The sequence below is a fragment of the Primulina eburnea genome, chromosome 14 (assembly GCF_022965805.1).
Source record: "Primulina eburnea isolate SZY01 chromosome 14, ASM2296580v1, whole genome shotgun sequence".
NCBI classification, from domain to species: domain Eukaryota; kingdom Viridiplantae; phylum Streptophyta; class Magnoliopsida; order Lamiales; family Gesneriaceae; genus Primulina; species Primulina eburnea.
Genome location: NC_133114.1, coordinates 27188004 through 27197108, shown reverse-complemented (window position 1 = coordinate 27197108; position 9105 = coordinate 27188004). Strand labels below are relative to the sequence as shown.

The window sequence follows — 9105 nt, the reverse complement described above, 5'->3', positions numbered from 1 at the left end:
CTTTGATGGAAGGATTTCAAGTCCATTGATTTCGATTGTAGTTTTCTTGTTACCTTGAAATAACTCAACTGGTATCCAAGATCTATATAAGTCCAGGAGGTCTTGGGTTCTAATCTTGGGAAGGTAAAAGCTCCAGTGCCTGGGCTGGAGAAGTTTTATGAGTAATGAGATAACCGTGAGGGTACTTAAGCCTAATCGGGACAGCCCATGTGCATCATCTTACATTTCTATCACAAGGAAAAATGAGGAACGAATTGAGAAAGAGAAACAATGATATTTTTTGGGATGGTGAAAAAATCACTTAAATCAAGATCAGTCTAGTTATTTCATTTTTATTTATGTTTTCAAGGTTTACTCTTCCACATTTCATTTTAATTTTAACTATATTGTAAAGACATTTATATGATTTATCATATAGAATGGTTTTGAAAATATTTGTGCTACGAGACTCATTGTTTATGATTATGTGATTGTTAAATAACGTCAACGTCAATATCATCATGTGATCTCTGTTGTGATTTGTCATGATTTATTTTACCTAACATGCTATATCTACCGACACTAGTATTAGACACTGATATTCATTCACATAATTTTTTGTTGATACTCTGACACACACTAAAGTAGTCTTGCAGGTTGTCAGTTTTTTTAAAACAGATAAATGTTTTTATCCTCTACAATGTGAAGCACATAGACACCTTTTAAAGTTGATCTTGAAAATCTTGGTTCTAGCCTCTAGGGTGTCCGATATATAAAGTTAAGAGAGGGAGTGCTTGAACTTCCATTCGATCGATTGGCTCGCCCAGAGAATCTGGATATTACATCACTGTTTTTTTTAAAAAATATTTTCAGCTTCGTACTTGATGGGGTTCCTCGTATGAGAGAGAGGCCAATCGGCGATCTGGTGACAGGGCTTAAACAGCTTGGTGCGGAAGTTGATTGCTTCCTTGGAACAAACTGCCCCCCGATTCTTGTTGTCGCAAAGGCTGGTCATCCTGGAGGAAAGGCGAGGCCTTCTTTCTTTCATTTACACAACTCTTATGGCATAAATTCCATACAACATCATGTTAAGATAACTCTAACTACTTGCAGGTATCATGTTTTATATAGTATTTTGTTTTCAAGAAACCTCCATGAAAATGGAATTTAATCACCTTATAATTCAAAATATCAAAAACTTTCTTGGTAATGCAAATAAAGAAAGAACAAGATATATTGTACATGAATGAAATTAACATTTAAATGTTTAATCAACTTTGAATGGAAGAAAGAGGAAGTCTGATATTATTTTCTTCAGTTCAAAAGTACATATCAGTGGGATTCTTTTTTTTTTTTTTTGTTGCCGAGCTCTGTCAACCAAAGCTTTTCCAGTTTGTGATTATATTATCACTCATTTAGCAGAGAAAAACACAAGGTAGTTGCTGAGATTGGATTTGTGGGCACCGTTTTATAAGATGTAATCTACTCTTGTGATATTAGTACACAAGCTCATCGATCATGTGTTTCCAGCTTTGCTTTTAGCTTCTCTATGGTTCCTTCGCAAGAGTTTATCATTTATTTGTTATTGCATTTTAGTTAGATGAAACATAACTGGAGGAGGATGCATTGAGACAGAACACTGGATTAAATATGTATCATAATTCATAGTCTTGTGGAGTGTTTGCAATAACTTCTGTTTTTAAATAAGTGATTAAATTTATAGATTATATAAAAATGAGGAAAAATCAATAGTTATTGATTGGGAAAAAAATTTGAAAAACTGAAATAATAAGTGGATAGTGTTTGATAAATAAATGATTATAATGCCAACTTTTTACCAAAGTCATCTTCGTAGAAACAGAGTCAGAATTTCACCAGCTTTTGGTTTCTATTCCATTAAGCAGAAGTTAACATATGATTGCGCTTAAGAAACACTCAAAAGTGGTTTTTTCAAGACAAAATCCAATAATAACTTTTTTTAGTGATTGCAAACACTCCAGAGTAAATCTAATTCTAGATTTCGTCTATTGACTATTCGCCTTCCTTTTTTCAATCTTTCTTTGGGCAGGTGAAGCTCTCTGGATCAATCAGTAGACAATACTTAACTGCTCTACTCATGGCAGCTCCATTGGCTCTAGGCGATGTGCAAAATGAAATCATCGACAAACTATTTTTTGTTCTTTACATGGAGATGACCCTTAAGTTGATGGAAAGGTTCGGTGTCTCTGTAGAGCACAGTGATGACTGGGCCTGATTTTTGGTTCGAGGAGGCCAAATGTACAAGTCCGTCCCTCTATACTAATGTTTTTAAAAGTTTAAGGAAACTTCTTTTTGTGAAATATAAAGGATGATTATTCGTTAGGTGATTAGGTCTCCAGGAAACGTGTATGTTGAAGGTAGTGCCTCAAGCGCTAGTTACTTCTTGGCTGGTGCTGCTGTTACTGGTGGAATTGTTACAGTCAAAGGTTGTGGAACAAGTAGTTTACATGGGCTATTTTACACGATTCTTCTCAATCTCGAGCAATGTCGTAAATGTCGGGAGGCGGTGGCGGGGCGGTCGGTCGGTGACACCCTACCGCCTAGGTCGCCTAGACGGTTGAATTTTTTTAAATAATTTTTTTTTATAGATAATCATATATAATTGTGCAATATAATCACAAATAGTCATCATTTTCTATGTAAGAATTAAATTGTGTAATTAAATAATGTTTAAATATAAAAAAGCTTCATACAATATAATGTCATATTGTCATCTAGATAATGTGCAAATAAATATATAAATAATAAAGGTTCACCATCATATTAATGTTATTATGTTAACAAAGTAATATAATTACTTTTACTATAAAACTAAGTTTAAATTTCAAAGTTTCAATCCATCGTTAAAACAATTACTAGACTAAATATAATTAATATTCCTAATCATCTACATATGAACTATCTACTATATTCATAATCCTCTCATCATCGAACTCAAAATCTGTATCTTCTTATTTTTCCTCCTCTGAAGTATCTAAATCTTCGTCAAATTTTCTAATGGAGATGTTCCTTTCAATCCTCTTTGGTTGTAACACTTCATCTGCTCCCGAGACCTCTGCTGCCATTCTCCTGTGGCGGCGATGACAGATAGTTTGTGTGGTAGGTTAGTTGTTGATAGTGAAAAAGAATGAGAATCAAAAGTTAAAAAAAGAAGAAGAGAAAGTGGGGTGAGAACTACGCCGCCTCGACCGTTTACCCACCACCATATAGCTTGGCCACCTTAAACAGTCGTCTCATGAGTAGGCGGCCCGAGGGCCGTCTACCACCTAGACACCCGCCTCGATCATCATTTAGAACATTGAATTCTAGAGTGACTTCGGTTGTACCATAGACTATATTAGATATTAGAATTGATATTTTTTAAAATGGTATAGCAACCCAATTAAAATGCCATATTTAAATCAATCCATGTAGGCAGCTACATAGGACACGAAGGGCAACTGCTGCGATCAACTTACCCCTTCTACCTATATCTCCGAGTTACAACTGAATCTAATATATGACCTTGGTTCTAATATCAAGTTGAGGACCGTACGTGCATATACAGTTGTACCAAAAATCGTGTTGGATGGCAACAATAGAATTTAAACATGTATGATGCGATCCGGGTGAAATGGACGAGCCGGGTCGGGAGCTCCACCGGATCTGCTATCAATATAATGATGGGAATAAGAGCAATGAGATATATCTCCGTAATATGGCTTCAGCTGTAACCTGCACACAATGAAAGGAACTCGTGAATGGGCGCCGGAGGGGTGTCCGGCGTGACCACTCCGATGCTTAAGTCAGCAGGGTACTCAAGCAATAAAACCAATGTAGCCAAGTGATGGCTGTGTGATTGGTGTGAATGAATGAATGAATCCCCCCAAATGTAAAGAGAAAACCTGGTATTTATAATATGAGGAGTAATGATGACCTCGTTCTCCGTGCTACCTAGCTACTAATTATAGTAGGACGGCTGAGCACACCCTATATTCTGACATGTCAACTCATCGGCACGGTGTCAAAGATGGGACAGTCGCCCACATCCTATTCTGTTAGTATACTCGAGTGCGGTGCTCATACCGAGGTGGCCGGGTAGAATGCCTCCCTGGAGATTTATACAAGAGCCCGGGCCTATGACTGCCCGGAGAGTCGAGCATGGGCTTGCACCTGCCCGGCTCCAGAAGAATCCACCTGCAGACTTACTCGGATTTGGGAATCCATTTGATATTCCGGGTCATCCATGACCCGGGCTCTTACAAGGGTATCATCACACATCCCTTAAATAGTCGGGCTAGAGTCATACTCGCTGTCCCGATCAGTCATGCTTGGATTCCCAAAGAGAATCGATTTTGTTCTATAAAAGCATCGGGGGCTTCATGTCTCCCAGAAATGAGATGAAATGCCGGAGTCTCGTGTCTCATGGACTTGAGATAAGATGCCGAGGCCTTTTGTCTCTCGGACTTACTGAATAACCAAGGTGCGGAGCCTTGGGCCGGGGAGCAGGTCCCGGGACATGGAATGGTCGAGGTGCGGAGCCCCGAGCCAGGGTGTAGTGCCCTGGGCTTATCAATAACCAAGGTGCGGAGCCTTGGGCCGGGGAGCAGGTCCCGGGACTTGGAATGGTCGAGGTGCGGAGCCCCGAGCCAGGTTTGAGAACCCTGGGCTTATAAATAACCAAGGCGCGGAGCCTGGGCTTCATGAATGGTCGAGGTACGGAGCCCCGAGCCAGGTTTGAGAACCCTGGGCTTAGGAATGGTCGAGGTGCGGAGCCCCGAGCCAGGGTGTAGTGCCCTGGGCTTATCAATAACCAAGGTGCGGAGCCTTGGGCCGGGGAGCAGGTCCCGGGACTTGGAATGGTCGAGGTGCGGAGCCCCGAGCCAGGGTGTAGTGCCCTGGGCTTATCAATAACCAAGGTGCGGAGCCTTGGGCCGGGGAGCAGGTCCCGGGACTTGGAATGGTCGAGGTGCGGAGCCCCGAGCCAGGTTTGAGAACCCTGGGCTTATAAATAACCAAGGCGCGGAGCCTGGGCTTCATGAATGGTCGAGGTACGGAGCCCCGAGCCAGGGTACGGATCCCTGGACTTAATAGATAACCAGGGTGCGGAGCCCTGACCTTCATAAATGGTCGAGGTACGGAGCCTCGAGCCAGGGTACGGATCCCTGGACTTAATAGATAACCAGAGTGCGGAGCCCTGGCCTTCATCAATGGTCGAGGTACGGAGCCCCGAGCCAGGGTACGGATCCCTGGACTTAATAGATAACCAGGGTGCGGAGCCCTGGCCTTCATCAATGGTCGAGGTACGGAGCCCCGAGCCAGGGTACGGATCCCTGGACTTAATAGATAACCAGGGTGCGGAGCCCTGGCCTTCATCAATGGTCGAGGTACGGAGCCCCGAGCCAGGGTACGGATCCCTGGACTTAATAGATAACCAGGGTGCGGAGCCCTGGCCTTCATCAATGGTCGAGGTACGGAGCCCCGAGCCAGGGTACGGATCCCTGGACTTAATAGATAACCAGGGTGCGGAGCCCTGGCCTTCATCAATGGTCGAGGTACGGAGCCCCGAGCCAGGGTACGGATCCCTGGACTTAATAGATAACCAGGGTGCGGAGCCCTGGCCTTCATCAATGGTCGAGGTACGGAGCCCCGAGCCAGGGTACGGATCCCTGGACTTAATAGATAACCAGGGTGCGGAGCCCTGGCCTTCATCAATGGTCGAGGTACGGAGCCCCGAGCCAGGGTACGGATCCCTGGACTTAATAGATAACCAGGGTGCGGAGCCCTGGCCTTCGTACCTCCGAGACTTAAGAGAATATGCCGGGGCCTCGTATCTCCCGGACTTAAGAGAATATGCCGGGGCCTCGTATCTCCCGGACTTAAGAGAATGTGCCGGGGCCTCGTATCTCCCGGATTTAAGAGAATGTGCCGGGGCCTCGTATCTCCCGGACTTAAGATAATCTGCTTCTCACAGCTGTATGCTACTGAGTGCATTGCAAATGCTCTTCCACGCCAATCCAGAATAGCTGCTGAGCTTCGAGCTCATATAAAATTCACATATAAGATCTGAATGCCGAGCTGGTCGGACTTCTATGTTTGCCAAGCAGAGTTGGGCTTACTGTGGTGCTGAGCAAGGTCGGACTTGCTTCGAATGGAAACCATATCTACGTCTTGAGCTCAAGTTCCCACAGACGGCGCCAATGATGCGATCCGGGTGAAATGGACGAGCCGGGTCGGGAGCTCCACCGGATCTGCTATCAATATAATGATGGGAATAAGAGCAATGAGATATATCTCCGTAATATGGCTTCAGCTGTAACCTGCACACAATGAAAGGAACTCGTGAATGGGCGCCGGAGGGGTGTCCGGCGTGACCACTCCGATGCTTAAGTCAGCAGGGTACTCAAGCAATAAAACCAATGTAGCCAAGTGATGGCTGTGTGATTGGTGTGAATGAATGAATGAATCCCCCCAAATGTAAAGAGAAAACCTGGTATTTATAATATGAGGAGTAATGATGACCTCGTTCTCCGTGCTACCTAGCTACTAATTATAGTAGGACGGCTGAGCACACCCTATATTCTGACATGTCAACTCATCGGCACGGTGTCAGAGATGGGACAGTCGCCCACATCCTATTCTGTTAGTATACTCGAGTGCGGTGCTCATACCGAGGTGGCCGGGTAGAATGCCTCCCTGGAGATTTATACAAGAGCCCGGGCCTATGACTGCCCGGAGAGTCGAGCATGGGCTTGCACCTGCCCGGCTCCAGAAGAATCCACCTGCAGACTTACTCGGATTTGGGAATCCATTTGATATTCCGGGTCATCCATGACCCGGGCTCTTACAAGGGTATCAATGTATATCGTACAGTAGCTCTAATATCATGCTTGTATTACTGTGCTATATAGACATAATATATTTGATTCTGATCAGTTAGCACTTTGTGAATGATGGGATGTATTTCAAACTGTTTCGACTTTTCATCAACTCCTATCTTGTTTTACGTATATTTTCTTCTTTAAAGGGTGACGTTAAATTTGCGGAGGTCCTCGAAAAAATGGGATCTGAAGTTACTTGAACGGAGAACAGTGTCACTGTTAAAGGTCCTCCGTGTTATTTTTCAGGAAGGAAGCATCTACGCACCATTGATATTAATATTAATAAAATGCTAGATGTTGCCACGATTCTTGCTGTGGTAGCCCTTTTTGCTGATGGGACGACTACCGTAAGAGATGGTATTATAGCGTTTTTACTGAATTGTACTCTTCTTTTGAACCAACTCGAACATTTACCAATCCATTTGCAGTGGCAAGCTGGAGGGTCAAAGAGACTGAACGAATGATCGCCATATGAACAGAACTCAGTTGGGAGCAACAGTGGAAGAGGGGCCAGATTACTACTGTGTAATAACTCCTCCAGTGAAATTAAACGTTACAGCCATCGACACATGTGATGATGATCAATGGCCACGGCCTTTCCCCTTGCTGTCTGTGCTGATGATCCTGTTTACTATTCGAGATCCAGGTTGCACTCGAAATACGTTCCCTGATTATTTCGGTCTCTCTGATTTTACCCAGAACTGAACGGAATTTCTATGTTCACAACCGAGAACACCTTATTTATGATGTGGGGCGTTTTTGAACGTAGTCCCTGATGAGGAAAAGGATGGATGCAAAACCATCGATTCTGTACGAAGGTATTCGGATTGCTCGTAAGAAGTGCACAAATGGTATTGAGGTGTATGTTATCATTTCTTGAATAAATATTGTTCTTCTTCACCTTGGTTACTTTATTTATTGTACTCTAGTTAAAAACCAAGGGGATTTCGATTTTGAAGGGAAATTATGAAATAATTATGTATTAATGTGAATTTGAAATCGATCGGAATTAATGAAAAAAATAATTATTTGTGACTTGAAATTTATTGTGAATTAGATTTGTTCAAACAAATCAATGAATTTATTATCAAGAGATTTAATTTCCAAATATAAGTCTAAGTTATAAACTTTTAATTTTAGCACAAAATTGTCTTTAAAAAAAAAGAAAAAAAATATCATGTGTACAATTTATCTTTTCTAGAACGTTCGGTTAAAAGTACTAAAATATCAATTTTGACAAACCTCATAATTTGATAAAAATAAATAAGCATACATAGATGTGTTTGTGTGTAAATCAACTAAATATTTTTTTTTAGCGAACATGTATTTTGTGAGACAGACTCACAAACTAATTTTATGAGATGAGTTAATTCGATCAATAACCGAATAAAAATAATATTTCTATTTCTTCGCTTGGATTCACTAGACTTTAGTGTCCCCTTGAGCTAGTACTCAATTAAACCTTTATTCAACCACCTACAACCACACCCCACCAGAAAATTAAGGTACAAGATAACTAAGGAATCGGGAAAAGTGTCACTTGTCAATTGGATCAGGTGTGCATACAAAACAACTATATTATGATATTTTGTGTATAATTCGTTGAAACGTGTAATTCTTTTGTGCTTTCGAACTTTAGTAATACTTATACATGTTTTCTGGTCCAATTTAAGGTGTGGCACATTTATTTGAAGACACTTCTATGCTTGAAAGTGAAGTAAATTGATGCAAAAAGTAGATAGGAGTTTCATAGAAGCAAGGTACCTATGGACTTTTTATATGAATTATTATTACTATAGTAGCCAACTAACTTTGAATACCCAAAAAAAACAAGAAATCAAATATGATGACCACACCGTATCAATACATTTTCGTAAAATGTAAAAACGAGAAATCGAGTATGATATTAAATGAGTTATAACGGACAATTTGAGTTTGAACATGATGGTTCGTTTTAGAACAATTTATCTTTATCGCAAACATCTGTATAAATTTTTCGATTTCATATCTAGAAATTCACATCCCCTTTATTACTATTACAATTACAATTACAATTACAATAACAATTTAACCATCCCTGGCTAGTATGGTCATTATTAATGTGTACAATGCAACAAAATATGAATCATAATTATAATTTTATGATTTTTAAAGTATTTTTAAGTTAATAAAAAACAATAAATAATAGTAAAAAAATTTATGGTTCACACTTCAAGACCCATCATCT

General features: G+C 41.1%; 1 long non-coding RNA gene across 1 annotated transcript; it reads left to right on the top strand.

Annotated features, from left to right (window-relative positions):
* Nucleotides 1–522: 522 nt before the first annotated feature.
* LOC140812638 (uncharacterized) lies at nucleotides 523–2340 on the top strand. The gene is made up of 2 exons (XR_012113708.1): nucleotides 523–1863; nucleotides 2048–2340. It is a non-coding gene; the product is annotated as an uncharacterized lncRNA (long non-coding RNA).
* Nucleotides 2341–9105: the final 6765 nt, after the last annotated feature.